The sequence below is a fragment of the Mixophyes fleayi genome, chromosome 2, assembly GCF_038048845.1.
Source record: "Mixophyes fleayi isolate aMixFle1 chromosome 2, aMixFle1.hap1, whole genome shotgun sequence".
Classification (NCBI taxonomy): domain Eukaryota; kingdom Metazoa; phylum Chordata; class Amphibia; order Anura; family Limnodynastidae; genus Mixophyes; species Mixophyes fleayi.
Genome location: NC_134403.1, coordinates 52,737,708 through 52,754,954, shown reverse-complemented (window position 1 = coordinate 52,754,954; position 17,247 = coordinate 52,737,708). Strand labels below are relative to the sequence as shown.

At 38.1% G+C, this 17,247-nt stretch overlaps 1 protein-coding gene across 1 annotated transcript in view; it reads right to left on the bottom strand.

Annotated features, from left to right (window-relative positions):
* FRY (FRY microtubule binding protein) overlaps positions 1-17,247 on the bottom strand; it is a 310,594-nt gene that overhangs the window by 256,320 nt on the left and 37,027 nt on the right. The window contains exon 2 of the mRNA XM_075198969.1: positions 2,418-2,480. The gene's annotated coding sequence lies outside the window, so the exon portion shown is untranslated. The remainder of the gene's footprint in view (positions 1-2,417; positions 2,481-17,247) is intronic.

Sequence of the window (17,247 nt, the reverse complement as noted above, 5' to 3'; positions counted from 1 at the left end):
CTGGATCTCTTTATTGCCACTTGCAATGACCAAATGCAGTAATGCAGAATACGCAGTGACTGGGAGTCAATACCACAGTAGAGCAGAACTGAGAGGCTGAATAAGGCTGTGAAACTAATTTTACCAAAGGTTCAGGAGCCAGGACCTGTGTATTAATAATCTCAAGAACAGTAGTCCTTTTGGCAAATCCCAAAATTGACGGGGAGGACCTGAATAGATTACTTAAACATAAATACTAGGCACAATAGTGCATTTTTGGGATATGGACATGAACTTTGTTGGGTGTGATTTATAAGGGGTAATCTGCATTTTTCATTCTTACAGATGCACACATGTACTGCATATCACAATAATGTAACATATCATATATCTTATACAGCCCAATGACCTAGCACTGTATAGACTCATTCTTTTTGGGTCTCCTGTCCTGGGGACACGTGTGCAGCTCTAGGTAAGATAAATAAATCTATTTTTAGAACACCCCTAATATTCTGCACATGTCAGAGTGAGTTTATTCCTAACCTTAGTTTGAAGATATCTAATAATAGATTTGTTCTGCACATAGCTCATCCTATACTGCAGATGTGAAAAGGAAACACAATATTAGCCATGACTAGTTTAGATACCCCCAGGAAATAGATCGGTCAAGGAACACAGTAAAAATAAGCCTGGCCTATATTTACTCAGTCTGCTTCTCCCTTTACATTCAGCTTCAATTGTACGAACAGCAACCAGATTATTGTTCAGTTACTTTCATAATTCAGCCTAGTTTACTGAACTCTTTAGACAAATGGTTTACAATTAAGCCATCCATCTGACCCCGCTCCTTCTTTTCTTCTCTTACTTTAGCCTTTCACCAAAAAGTTCATATTCTTTGTTTATGTATACTTTCCAAATCTGATATCCATGAACATAATGTATTTCCTGTGCTGGAAGACCCAACAAATCCTATGGCCCTTGAAACGTGAGTGTTCTGCTCATTCCTGCTTTCTGAAGCGGCTCTCGTACACTCAGCTTATGGGAGGAAAGGCTCTGTCTAAAAATAGGAGACAATGTAAGGCATATTAGAAATGGCCATGCAGCAGTCGCTCCATCCTCATATATTAGTAGTATCAGAAAAAACCCATTCAGTAATTTACCCGATACTTGTGTAGCCTGATATATGGGTGGCCCACCCTTCCACTCTCCATAATTACCTCCCCTCTCAATTCAACAAAAACACAGAAATGAAATGGGATTAAGTACAGGACCGTCTTATTGATTCTCGTCCAACCTATTGATTCTCGTCTCATAATAACATTAATAACATAGGGATGAGACATGATCTCCAAAAAGTCCTTTTGAAGAAAAGCGCTGTACGCCCTCCTGCATATTAAGGAGCACACCTGTAAATTCGCCCTCTGCTCTTCTTTGTCTCCTGTAAAATGAAATATCGTTTTTCCATGTGGTTGCAAAAGTAAGTGTACGAATGTGCCTATGTGTACTCCCGATCCACCCAAATCCTCCATATGCCGCTGATATTAACCCATAAAAACACGTTAAATTTATTTGAGTGGACTAAGATTTAAAAAAAGTATTCCTGGTGAAACAGACTTGAACACAACAATGTGAAAATGGGTCTGTACATACGGGACAAACCACATGAGGTACAACAATGGTTTAACTGAATCTTTCCTGATACTTCCAAAGTTCTATTTATTTAACTCTTATTCAGGGTTTAAGACATGCACATATGGATTTGTAAATCTGACATGCATTGGTGTATTTGTACCTAATTTTACTTTATGTAATTCCTGATTTTGCGGTTCTTATGACCCACAAAATCAGAAATATCTTCAAATATCTACCCTTTATACTATATTTTGTTATCTTTCCCATAATACAAAATCTTGGTTTTGAGCAATTTGCACATAATTTGAGGCAGATATTATGAATTCCATAAGAAATACTCAGATCTGTACATCGTTAACAACAGAAAACATTGTCATCTGCAGAAGACAGTATATAACCACGCTCATCAGGCGTGATAATGGCATAACCTTAGTAGATATCACATGACATCACCAAAACTCTTGCAGCACCTTTGAACCGTGTCGACCATTTGGAAATGACTTACCTGTATTTAAGATTACCAATCCTTATCACAATACCATACCAACAATAATTCACTGCCTCCCTCGGGTTATTTTAGGGTGTATAATCTCTTCAGTCCCTGTTTTGTAAAGCTGAGTTTTTGAGCAGCTTACTCAGATACATCTCTAGTATTCTGGTCTGTAACTGGTAAACTGAATTATTCAAGGGTTATTCAAAACAGATGATTAAATACAACATTTTAGTTTCTGCAACCCAAGGGCTAGCACAAGTCACCCCAAGCTCAGTATATGAACAGTAGAGACACATATGAACAAACATTTTACCTTTTGCTTCAGACCAACGTTCGCATTCTGTTACCTGCAGCAAGTAACACTGACGGACATCCTCTGTAAATATAATGAAAATGCAGGTGAGAATGTTGGGGTAACAAAATTAATCCAAATATGGAACATTGAGTTACTATGTAATATAACTACTTCTTGAGGAGTGATACTGGTTAGTCCTTAAATGCAGTTCACTCTTTCATTTGGGTGTCACAGTAGAAATATAAACACATGAATGTATTAGCACTCTTTGCTGTTTAAATCACTTGTCACAAATAGACATGAATTAAATGTGCACATCTCATTTACATTGCACTCATGTCATTTGTTCACACCCTACCTTATTCTTACACAGTCCTACTGATTTATAGTCCTTAAGAATACAGACTAACAATTAGGAACTTGTGACATCACTGAGGCAACACTGTCTAAGCCTGCAAAATGGCTCCCTATACCTGATCTGTAGAAGACAGGTAAACATTTAAAGTAATTTACCATTGAGACCAATCTTCTCCCAAATAACAATCCACTTATGATCAAGCTTCACTGAGCACTTTGTATAAATCACCCTCAATTTCAGGATAAGGTTAGATAGAAACACATCAATTTGACTAAATCAAGAGTTGAACATTCTATTTTATATCAGGGAATGTTTGTTGATTCTACACACACCCCATAGCCACGGAAGGTCAGGAAGAGAAGATTTTATTTCCCATTTGGAATACAACTGATCAAGAAAGAAGATTTTTTTTTATATTCAAACAGTGGTGAATATGCATTTTGGGGAGTCCTTGACTTAATTAACTCTTATTTGAATATTGTGTGTAGGTTTTTTTGTTTGTTTTTTACTTTCTTCATATAATACCTAGACCCCTGTCCATTATACTGGGACCAGAGGGGTAACAAACTTGCAGGACCAGATCTTGTTAATAATAACCCTGGACCCAACAGCCCAAAGTGTCAGTAAGAACAAATACTTTACATAATGGATCTGGTGGCCTCTGGGGGTAAGAAGTTTTTTACACCCTTCCCATAGAGAAGCTCTGACTATAGTAAGGAAACTCCACACTTGTGGTCACCCTGATACAGTGTAAACAGCCCGGCTTGTCTACCACTGTTGCTGATTTATGTGCATGTTTTTTTGTTGATGTTTTTTATTATCATTACACAGTGTGCTATGTATTTGAAGTGTTTTGCCTCATTAAAAGTATAAAAATTCAAGTTCAGCTGTTTTGCCCTTCGTAAATGACCTCAACTGTCTTCATAAAGTCTAAGCACAATACCTCATTTAACAGGTCTGGGAGGTAAATTATGTATGAAATTCAAAGTTTATTATCTGAGGGAGTTGGCGTGTGTCTCTTCTTAATAAGATACCGTAAGAGTGGAAAATCAACATTATACTCTTGAAGGACAAAGAAGAATAAGCTCCTCACCGATAGGTGAAATTATTATTGGTTAATGAGATCTTCATTGCTATGTGCAACCATCTTTGGTGGCCATGGAGTGATTGTTGACTTCCCAAAAACCATTGCTCACCACCATAGTCCAAAAGGTAAAAAAAATCCCCATAAGAAATACTCCCCCACAAATTACTAACAACCGCCATTAAACAATGAAAGTCATGATTTTGCTGTGACTCCCTTCAACGACAGTCAAGCAAAATCATTTCCCAATGCTTGCCACTTATGATTGACAGGTGGTGAAGGGGAGTTATATGGGGATATTTAATCTACGTCAGATCAACAAAGAATCATTCTGGACCCACAGCCCAGGAGAGTAGGGTATGTCTGATAGCTTCTGGGAGGAGGGGTATGCTTGCAACCCTCCCCCATAGAAGCACAAGCCCTGCACTGACTAGGGAAAATTACCCATGGGATAGTTTTCAGTACAGGGAGGGGACCCCGTATTCATGTTCTTCTACCTGTTAGTTAGTGAAAATCAGCCTAGGGATATATTTACTAAACTACAAGTTTGAAAAAGTGGAGATGTTGCCTATAGCAACCAATCAGATTCTAGCTGTCATTTTTGGTTGCTATAGGCAGCAACTCCCCTTTTTTAAACCCGCAGTTTAGTAAATCTAGCCCCTTTTATGTATAATACTTTCCTGTTTGAGTATTTTAATTTAGGGGGAACACGCTGCCAGTTGTTTGATTATTATTATTGCTTCCAATTTTTTTTTTATTGAAGATGCATTGCAGACATGTATAGATAGATAAACATCATGTAACAGCAAATACATTGTTCATATCTGTTCAATTTTAAATTTTAGGGACCACATTTGACATACTGCGAGGTGTTTCTTGAAAGTAGCAGCATGACAAAGAATAATGAAATCACCCAGAATTAGAATACAAAGGGAACATAGGAAAACATAGGAAAACAAAAATCAATGTGTCTTTGTGGGTACGAGGGAGTCACACTTTTTCATCTAATTGGAGAGCTCCCAGTTATGTCCAAACATTCTGTTTCCAATAATATCTGGTGGCTCTGGATCTATATTCTGTGAGGATCATAATTATTTCTAATGTGTGTAATCCTTCTTCCATCATGTATAATTCTAATCATCTTATAATTGTTAGCAAAAAAAGAACACTGATGTGGCAAACCTTCTTCTAGACATTTCTCTAAATTGATCTCAAATAACCTTTGATGTAAGTTGTCAGTTTACAAGGAGTAGCATACTGATTAATAATAATCAAGCTTCTTTTAAATAATACAGTACTACAAAAATAACATATTCACAAGTCCCCAGCAGACTTAAAAAAGCTAAAAATACAAAAACAGCAGCTAAAAGATATAAGACAACAAATATTTGCACCAAGAAAATGTCAGTAGGGGTGTGCAAATAACCGCTAAATAATATTACTATTTACATATGACTTCCTGCTATTCCTGAGTTTGTTTGATTTGCTGTTGTATCTTTTGGTTTTAAGTGGAAATGGCTTATTTTTTCGGTGTGTTGGACACTTGCTCTATTGCATCTGTAAGGTGAACTAGAAACTCATTACATGTGTACATATTACATAGGAGGGGGATCTTGGCCACAAAATATAAAAAAATGAGAAAACACATGGAAACAGAACTATTGACATTGTTTTGAATTGTTTTATTGAAGATGACTGAGATGTTTAATCTATCTGTTTTACTATAACGTGATTAGTTTATTTTTATATTGTAATTTTATGTGTTTTAGTGTAATATTATGTAGGGTGACAGCTTCAAGTAGAGAGCATTTTATATTTGTTTGACCTTAATGGCAATAGTGTTTACTGCAAACAAATCAAGGACTACTGCCCACTGGCATCAAAATACATGTGTATGTGTTCCGTAGCATTTCTAAAAGTAATACAATACATGTACACAGGGGTGACACTGTAACCCATTGTTTCCAATCTCACCATACCCACTCATGCACTGGGAATCATTGTTTTTTCTGGACGCTTTCCGCTACAATTTGCAGTCAACAGAGTGTTCTCCACCAACCTGTCCAAATGTAAGTACAACCACCTACAAGTTAACTAACGCACGTCAAGAATTTTCGCATTTCACATGGAATGCAACTGACGTCCAATGCTTCTGCTCCCCTTTCTGACATTTAGAAAGGGCAGCAGAAGTTCAAACCTGGGTTCAAACCTGTCTATTTAACTCTCTCACACTAACACTGGAGCTCTGTCCAATCAGCTACTGTGTTAGAAGTTTAAACTGTTCCTGTCACCAGAGGTAAGTTCTCCTGAACTGCGGGGGTCCCAGGCATGTTGGCACCAATAAATGTGATAGTTTGGGTGGGGGAAGTTGGCTAAAAGTGACATTATCCTCTAAGCGCTTACTGGTTTTCGTTTCTATTCAGAAGTGGTCACATTGAACCAACCAGAATATGCTTATTGTCTGAGGAGAACCTTGACTTATCATTTCCACCAGCTATAAGCAAAACACAACTTTCCTCTTGGTGAGTGATATTCTGGAAAAAACTAAAACCAAAAATACTACGTTATGCAGGTTTTAGTTAGTATGCTACATACATACATACATAGTACATACATACATAGATAGATACATACATACTACATAACAGCGTACAGCCTGATGTGCTGCATTGTAACGATTAAGACATACTTATATATCTTAATTACAATACATAGAATGTAATACTGAAGCACTCTCATTCACCTGTGGTCATACTACTAAGATAAGAATACTTCTACATCCCCTCACTTGTTCGCAGGAAACATTACTGAGTTATTTTAAAGCTTCATGACCTGAAAGTGTCATGAAAATGGATGTGCTAAACCATTTCTGTATTAATAGAAATCTCAGAATATTGGTTAAACTGCTACACATGTAAAAAAATAGATTTTGTCTCCATATGAGCCTTAATAAGTACATTGCAAATTACATTTCAAAGTTTAAAATATATTTTTAACGGTTGAAGAAATTGCTGCATTTTTTCATACTCCTGTAACACTACATTTCCCCTCCTGAGGTCATTTGCAGTCCTCCTCCAGCTCTAATCAAAGCTGTAATTGCACCCGTCCCTTGTGACAATCCTGCATCTTCTTCGACACTCCCCACACTTCTGACCCAAAATTCATATTTACCTCTCTTTACAAATACATAGTTGTTACCTGTCCGTAATTCCCAGGGCAGTCCCAGGTTACAAGATTTGTCCTTGATTATATCAATATTGACCAACCGTATCAGTTCCTTCTGTTGTGTAAATTTGCACATCCCTTCACTCGTTCCACCTCTCCAAGTGTTAGAAGGCGCATGTACCGAATATACATAAAACCATAGACGTCCCCCTTTTTCTGTGGGCATGCGCATTACAAATTACATGTACACCCAACTCAGCATGAACCCCCTCAGTCCACATCTCATACCTTCCAACATTTTTGGGCAGCACAGTGGCTTAGTGGGTAGCACGGTGGCTTAGTGGTTAACACTTCTGCCTCAAAGCACTGGGGTCATGAGTTCGATTCCCGACCATGGCCTTATCTGTGTGGAGTTTGTATGTTCTCTCCGTGTTTGCGTGGGTTTCCTCTGAGTGCTCCAGTTTCTTTCCACAATCCAAAAACATACTGGTAGGTTAATTGGCTGCTATCAAATTGACCCTAGTCTGTGTGTGTGATTGTGTGCGTTAGGAAATATAGACTGTAAGCTCTATTGGGACAGGGAAAGATGTGAGTTCTCTGTACAGCGCTGTGGAATTAGTGGCGCTATATAAATAAATAAATGATGATGATGCTGATTTCAAGAAGCAAAGTCTTATCAAATTAGGCAACACCCGTGATCCACCAAAACCCTGCCCCCAGTTCATCCAACTACACCTACATTCCTGCAAGGTTAAACCCACTTTATTGTAACCATACCCCTTTATCATTCTGTAATAACATGCCCCTTTGTGGGTATGCTAATCGGAATAGCCCCACCAAAATCTGGTATAATGGGAAGTGTAATACATTGATCCAAAACAATTTAATGACCCTTCTCAACCACCCCAGTTCCTTAAAAATAGAAGTCATTGATACTCATTTCTTGATCTGTTGTCCAATTGAAATTTTAGCAATGCTGTGCAGTCCCTGTAGATGGCCAATGATTTCTGCAATGGTCATTATTGCCAAAATGTTGGCATGAACTAAAACTCATTGAGTTAATTGAATGTGTACAACATCTTTCCTATGCATGCAATGTGACCGGTTTTTAATTCATTACAAAGTATATAATTTAAAAATGTATGTTTTCCTAAAGCTGAATATTTAATGCAAGCAATTGTCTGACAGCTTCTCCACCTACTACATAAGAGGGTTCTGCGTCAAATGCATTTTTATTTAAAAAGAAATAGTAGATATCACTGGCTAAGCTGCACTTCGTAGCATTGTATGATGTCACCTGGGAGAAACATCTTAATGGAAAAGACAATATACTGAATAATTTAAGCGACAGTTATGACAAAGTATTAGATCAAAGCTTTAGATCAATTTAAACTACAGTTAGGACAAAGTATTAGATCAAAGCTACAGTCTTGTGCATTATGATGATTTAAATACTTTATTATAAGGCTGTTTGTCAACTGAATGGTGCAGCTGTGGAAAATAGTCGATGTGATGACCTACGGGCATTGTAAAAATTCCCAAATTGTTATGAAGTGTGGTGCACGGTAATATATTAAGGTGCAGCAATGGGTTTTATACCACACTAGAATATCTCAGAAACTGTTCTGAGAAATTTCAGGATAGGAAGGTTCATTTATAACCATGCGAATAAGCAAACCTGGGGAGCAAATGCTCTTTTGCGACGTTACGCGCCTACTTTTGCACAAATGACTAATGGGGAGCGGCCTCTGCTTGTTGGGGGGAAATGTTTACACCTTTTGGTGGGTGTAGGTGGGTGTATCAGACGGCGTTCCCTAGTGCACATAAATGCAAAAACAATATATAGCTTTGCAGGACGTTTTATTTAAAATTAGATAAAGGGGTGGAGAAATCACATTTAGGGGGTGTTCACTGCCCAATGGGAGGGAGTACATCCCTTTTGTCCCCACAAAAGAACTTTTTAAACACAGGTGTCGATCTATACATTCAATAAGACGCATCCAGTAGCTGTTCAAAAGAGCAATTCTAGCTGTTCTTTGACAAATGTAATAAAAACACACAACCACACACAAATAACACGTGTAGTATGGAGAGCCCTGATGTCCTCTCATTCTCTGGATTAATTTTAAGATATAAACAAAGCTAAACAGAGCATTTTAGGTAAAGTTGAAGTGAAGTATCACCCTTTACTACATGTTCATTTTCAAACCAACAAATATAGACAAAGACTGTTTTTTAAAGCCAGTACCAAGAACTGGGAAATAGTTGAAATGTGGTTGGCATACAAGTAGGCACAGTTTAAAAATGAGCCCTAGTGGCCCCTAAATGCATCAGACTTAAACCTGCACTATCACCGGGTTGTAGATCAGGCATGGGGGCTGTTCCTCTTACAGGCCTGGACGAAAACTAGGGGGTCGCGTAGGGTGAGCGGGAAGACCAATAACAAGCCACTATTTTACCAAACTAAACTGATCTAAAAACTATCACTAGAACCTGCGCTTCCTGTTCACAGACTGCAGCTTACTAAAGCGCATATGACTGTAAAACTTGAGATCTATAACCACTTCACTTACCAGTTACTGGATACCTGGGGCCTGATTCATTAAGGATCTTAATTTAAGAAATTTCTTATTTCAGTCTCCTGAACAAAACCATGTTACAATGCAAGGGGTGCAAATTAGGATTTTGTTTTGCACATAAGTTAAATACTGACTGTTTTTTCATGTATTTAACTTATTTGCAAAACAGAAAACTAATTTGCACCCCTTGCATTGTAAAATGGTTTTGCCCAGGAGACTGAAATAAGAAGTTTCTTAAGTTAAGATCCTTAATGAATCAGGCCCCTGGTTCTTATATGGCTAAATCGTCCAATTGAGTTAGAATTGTAAATGATTACATCTCATTCAATGATAATGGTTGATGGAGTGAGTATTTAAAAACACAGTTTGGCATATAATAAAAAATGCCGCTAAAGATTCTGGTGTCTCCCTCATGATGAAGCAAATCGCAAAGTGTGGGTGCCTAGAAGATGAAGTCCTGTGTTGCTCTCCTTTCCCTGCCAACGTGTTTCATCCCACGTGAGGACTTTTTCAAGGAAACAAAACTGATCTGCCTGTTACAGAACCAGCATAGGAAATACAGCTGCATGAAGCAGTCCCCCGGTAGCCCTGCACTACAATGTTTTATTAGGTGGTGGTGCAGCTTTAATGAATGAAGAGTCATTCTGTCAAGATTTTAGCAAGAATATTGAGAGAGATAAAGGTTTGGACAGAGAGCATATTCAGGGGCGATACATGACCTGCAGAGGGGCGCACTGCCACTTCCACTCCACAAAAGGATGTGTTTGAGCTGAAGAAATTTGGGTTAAGTCCTATACTTTTAATAGGACCTGTTTTATGCCTCCCCGTTGCACTATGGCAAAGAAGCAGACACACTCCGAGCAATGTAATAAAATACTTTTGGCACTGTATTAAAGCCAGTCCCAATATCCTCATGTAATATAAGCCATGAATTAGATTTAGCCCAGCACTATTTTAGATTAAAAGGAGAAAGTATTCTGTGATTGAAAAGGGAGTTACTAAACGGTAGTAGGGCGGACTTTGATGTAAAGTTTGCACAAGTTTGCACCAAGATCGTAACGTAGGCGAGCACCTTGAAGGGTGGCAGTAAGACCACTTAGGAGCAAAACAGATGTCTCATGACTATTATTCTCACGATACACCAGTGCTAAATACTGTAAAATATAAAACTAGAATCCTAATTAATTTGTTTGAGAGCCAATGAGAATGACAGCAAATTTGTTGCATTTACAGTTAAAATATATTTCCCATTAAAGCCTAATGCTATATTTTTAGCTTAAAGTTTTCACTTTCAAGCTTTTCTTGTGACACATACTGCCTGGTGTGACTACGGATGCTGACACTTTAGAAAAAAAATTATTCTCAAACCAATTTCTTGTATCCGGTTCAAACATGTTCAATCTTAATTGATATATTTAATAGTATTTGTATTTTTTTCATTTCAGCGAACCTTGACCACAAACCAGTACTTGTTTGAATTTAAAAACTGTTAACAATACTATACAATGTAGCCATTAGCAAAATTTCATAGTTTATTTTGAAGTCTTTAAGCAAGTTAAACCTGCAGCCAATGGGCATTTTTGTACATTTACAGCACCAAGTGCCTGGTCAATCTCCAACATGATTTTTAATAAAGACCAAGGGGTAAGTGTATCAATCAGCGGATACATAAAACTGCTGATTCTCTGCCGTTTGCCATCATTATTTAAAACGGCAATGTTACTAAATCCCATCGGGTTTTGGCTTTGAAAAATTGCTATTGTAAATAATAATGGCATAAACACTGATATATTTACCCCAAAATAAAAATCAAAAATCTATATAAAACAATTGCTCTCCCCGGATGCCTATACGGGTACTGCGGCCTTGGCTGTTTCATGAGGAGCTATTACTGACATAGGGCTAGATTTACTAAGCTGCGGGTTTGAAAAAGTGGGGATGTTGCCTATAGCAACCAATCAGATTGTAGCTGTAATTTGGTAGAAAGTACTAAATAAATGAAAGCTAGAATCTGATTGGTTGCCATAGGCAACATCCCCACTTTTTCAAACCCGCAGCTTAGTAAATATACCCCATAGACTTGATTGGATTGGCTGTTTGCACTGATAGGTGCAGATGCTTATATTGTACTTTTGTGTGTGTTTAAACAATTGTTATCTTTCATGGATGTGAGATGGGCAGTTGTGTCTCCTGTATTAGAGAATTTCTTTAAAGTTTTATTGATGCCTAATAGAGAATACATATTTTGCAAACAAAACAAATGATTATAAAAATGGGCGCAAGTCTATGTGACATATCCATGGGGTAAACCGGTGAATTTGCACGTAATCTGCAACTGCGATTTGGAACGCAATTGAAAGCAACTTTGCATCAGACCCCTGTATGTCCTTCCTATGCTTGAGTTGGTTTCCTGCCAGGATCCAACAATATTCTGGTTATTTGGCTTTTGACTACCTTGGCTATGTGTGTGCTTGTGTTTGGGGAAGTAAATTGTAAAATAAAATTCTCTTATTGTTAACAAGTTTAATAATATATTGGCACTACACAAAAAGAATATGAATATCGTTTTTCTCAATACTATTCGCACATTTTCTGATGGATGACAACAATGCTATTGAGGTTAAGTGGTAAATAAGCCATACCATTCTTATACGCTATAATCACACGTTCAGAACAGAAAGTTCTTTAGATGTGATGTTTTTCTGGTGCAAAACAATTCCATGCTATTATTATTCTGTTTTCCTCACTGTTTGCTGTGTCCTAGAACAGATTCCTGCTTCTATTTACATAGTTTAGTTCATTTCCATGAAGATGTAAATAAACTTCAGCAAACGGAGATGTTTTAGCCAGAGAACCTTTATGATTTACTCTTTGACAAGTTTCAAATCACATTTAAACATTAGACATTTGATTGTTTGCACTAGTGGTGGTACAATGAAATCCCATAATTACCACATTTTAATGTGTGTACGTGTATTTTATTGACCAGGAATACATGTGTCTGTACTGTCTCTTAAAATATTTAATTTCATTCTCATTTGTCTGTGAGCAAAATAGCATAATAACACTTGGAACACTGACAGCAATTTTCAGTGTCACGTGCAGCTGAGTCAAGTCTGGTTCCATAAACTATAATGGCCATAAATATGATTAACAAATGTGTCTTTGTTCTCTAATGACACCAGTCGGCTGCCCAATATAGATTTACACTACTCTTAAAAAGCATTTATGAACCATTATCTACAGTGCTCTATTATCTATTAGGGCAATCGCTGCAAAGTACAGAGTAGGTGCATCGCTGTGCCAAGTATTTCACAGCAGTTCCAAAATGACATTTCATATTGCGGAGTGAGATTACTGACATGAGATAAGGGAGGGAAGAAGGTGCATTTTTGGAGTGTTCCTTGTGGTGCGGAGGGACACATAGATATTTCCACTCTGCATAAGAACCAGCTATGGGCCTGTGAAGATTGGGTCTTGCCCTATACTTTTAATGGGACGTATCTTAGACCTTCCATTTACATTTCAACAGAGTGCATTTATCATACCTTCCAACCGTCCCAATTTAGGTGGGACAGTCCTGATTTGAGGATTTTGTCCTGCCATCCCGATCCTTGGGAAACTTGGTAAGTTTTGTTTCTTCCCTGCTGCTCTGTACGGCATATCAGTGGTGAATGGGTACCATGCTCACTGTTGCGCATGGCAATCAAGGTATTTGGAGGGGAGAGGAGGGGAGGAGAGAAAGGGACAGCCTAGTGCTTCAAAAGTGCTAGTCCCAACCCAGGGTGTGGCCACGCCCCGTCTGAACATGACCACGCCCCCATCATGCCATGGCCACACACCCCTGCCCCAATGCTACCTACCCAAATGTTGGGAGGTATGATTTGCAAATGAAATTTGCAAACTGTAAAACAAAGCTTCAAGCACACAAAAGTGCCATATGTAATATAGACAACCCAATATACACACATTCTGATTTAAGCCATAAATGAGGCTAATCTGAGCAGCATTTGAAGAGAAAAAAATGAATGGTCCACTATGTTTAATCAATGTGTAATGGCTACAGCTGAGATGGTTAAAAAGCCCAAAGAACAAATGAAAACTCTCTGTTATTTGCCTTCATTTGGAGCTGCTCATTTTAAGCTCCTTCTGGTCATATCGCTGGGCTTGAATACATCAGTGCTAAACTTAAAATATCTTTATGCAACATCTACTGTGTAGTGGGGAGGCTTGGTAAGAATTATATATAACATTGCCTGAGTGGCAGATTAATCATATTTATAACGGCCATGAATCTAGAAGGCTAGAAGGTGATATGTAACATTGAAACTTATATATATATTATTAATGGTATGTGCAGATAATGTTAGTGCTATTTTCGTGTCATCTACTGGTTGTGAATAATATTGTGCTAGTACAACAGCATTATAAACAGGATGAAATAAAATCATTGGCTCGCAGAGATGAACATACATATGGGGGAGTGAAGCTTGGCAGAGCCTGAAGTTTGTGACAAAGATGATAGGTGTCAAAACACAACATGATCATTCTAATGAAAATGCTCTAAGAGATTCAGCATTAATGAATAAGTACAATGTTAATGTATTGTTTATTTAAATGAATAATACAACAGATGGACATGGTACAATTTGCTATAGACCGCAAGCATCCAGGTATGGGTGGGATCTGCCATAGTGCTGTTTTGTATTAGGTAATGACTGAAATGAGAGGCAGAAAGGGAATGTGTTTTCAGGGGCATTTTATGCTACGCACACAGCCGTTATCACTCCGCAAAACACTTGAATGTTGCACTGGTTAAGAGCTGACAGAAATGGGTCCCATTCTATACTTTTAATGCGCCCCATTTTGCGCCACCTATTTACACTTCAAGCATTCTACCCAAAAAAATTAAAGGCATAAAAGTGCCACATATGCAAGTACCCTCTCCTCATCTTTATCTCATTCAAATATTTTCGTTCCACAAAACTTAATTTGCATGTTGGTTCAGAGATATGTGCCTTCCTCCACATAATTACTACTGAGCAAAAAACAACCAAATCCAACCACCCCCTCCCATTAGCCTCCTGCGGATGCTGCCATCTTGGACCATAAAACTGTAGCCTCCCCATCTCTTTATCATCATCATCATCATCATCATCATTTATTTATATAGCGCCAACATATTCCGTAGCGCTTTACAATTGGGGACAAACATAGTAAACTAATAAAGAAACTGGCTAAAACGAACAAAGAGGTGGGAAGGCCCTGCTCGCAAGCTAACAATCTATGGGACAATGGGAGTTTGACACATGAGGTTAGGTCTACATTTTGCATTTCGGCCCAGCCAGGCTGCAAAGGTACAAGTGACTCATAAACTAAATGATCCTGTCACACAACAATGTTGGTAAAGGGGTAGTTGTCTTGTGTGAAATTGTGTAACAGGTGGTAATTGGGTAATGTAGTGAGGTTAAGAGGGTGGTTGAGGAATATTATAAGCTTGTCTGAAGAGGTGGGTTTTCAGAGAACGCTTGAAAGTTTGTAGATCAGAGGAGAGTCTTATTGTGCAGGGAGAGAATTCATTAGAACTTACCCTACTACCCACACTAAAGCACCCTCACAACTGCCCCAATCTCCACTCTGAGACACAATTGTTCCTCTTGTCTTCGCTGCACTCTCCTCCAATTAGAATGTAAGCTCTCTCATGAGCAGGACCCTCCCTACCCTTTGTTTTCATGTCTGCATTTATATTGTCTACCTGTTTTATTCATGTCCTGTTTCCAACATTGTCCTCTGGAATACCATGGTGCCATACAAATCAACAATAATCATATTAACAACCTCACAAAAAAGCATTTCCGTTGCAGGTTTGCACTTTTAGAAATTAGCCTTTATTATTATATATTTTGTGTTCCTAGTGAATCGTTAGGCTTAATATCAGTTCAATCCATTAAATGGATTCCTCCGCAGCAGTAGGTGGCCTACTTTCCCTGCATGTCCTGAATTTCAGGTAGTTCTCTGAACTCCCAGAAGAGCAGGCCTCATTCACACATGACTGTGAGTGATGACATGGGATAGGAGGAGGGCGTAGTGACATTGACGCTTTATGATATGATTAAGCCCCGCCCCTCCATTCACTGCCGTGAATTTCAGCAAATGCAGGTCCTTTGCCTACTCTTCTTCCCTGCAGCATGATGATGCAATTGGGGATTTGCGAAAAAGGGACAAATGGCCACATCACACCCTCCACTGCAGTTGTCACTTCACCTACCCTTCGGAGTTAGAGAATGTTGGCTAGTATGACTTTAATGTTTTCTACAATGTAATTAACACACCCCTTTAATCCCCACTATTGTAAATGAGCTGTGATTATTGTCAGCACTATAACTCCAGCTTTCATGTCTAATTTGAGTCGATACGTTAATACATTATCTTTCCGTGCTCTGATTATTTTGTTTCAGTGCCTTGAGATAGAATATTACTTTATTAAACTTAGTAATAAAAAAGCAGAATCAAATATATGCTGGATTGAACTGAAAACCACAATAAGATCACAAAAGCCAAATATTCTGAAAAATCTTAACTTGTGTCTAAAAAACTGATCACCGTGAAGCAAATATTACCAGACTATAAAATTACTATGCAAAAGATTCTGGAGCAATCACATTCACAGAGTGCATTTGATATAGCAGCAAAGCCCACTGGGACGAGACGAATCTGGACCATCTGTGCTACAAATGCCACAGGGACAACAAAAGGCTCCTCTACAGACTTCTCAGTGTTCAAACCTGAAATAACAGGATAATGGCAGGGAAAAGCTATCTGCTTGTCAGCCAAGAATTACTCTGCAACCAACATCATCTTCTTCAGGACTACATGAAAAAAGCCTACACCACTTACACAAGCATCATTATTAAAAACATTTTGCATGATGACATGAAGGTTTAAATAAAGAAATCAACAAAACCGTTACTCTTTTGTATGGATGAACTAAAAGAGCACTAAATATGAAATGCAAGTCCTAAAGAAATCACATGTGAGACGAGACCTCAGATAGGCACCAGGAACTGTGCCAATACCGAGGGGAGATTAGACCTCAGGCTACTGGCGGTGAATCATCATTTCAGTGTGAGCTCCCGCACAAGCTCTGAAAACCAGCACAGGAATAGCCTTGAAACACCTTTTAAAAACTAAATTAAAAAGTGAATTATTGAAACACAGGATATGAAGTCAGAAGCAGCCCTATTGTATAAAAATAAATTGTTTAAATTATATATTTATATAATAAGCCCATATTGCATATATACTTTTTCAAAGCAATATTATAATTACAAATTAAATAAATAAATTCAGTAGTTAAAAAGCTTGTGAAATCTGTCAGTTTAAAACCCTGCAATGACGTGCTATTAGTGGAACATTGGTGGTGGATGTCAGAAGTGCATGGTATATAGTATATGTGCTAGAGTGAATAGGGGAGGATAACATAATATGGAATTCAAGGCCAATCAGTCAAACTTTCAAGGAGCAAGGGAAGATGTACATCCATTGACATCAATACAAAGTACTACTAATGTTAGGTGCCAGCAGTAATTTCTTATGTGTATTGGCTACCTGGCTCCTTTGATTGTCCTGCTTTTATGCCTCCCCCCATCCCTTGTCCTCCTA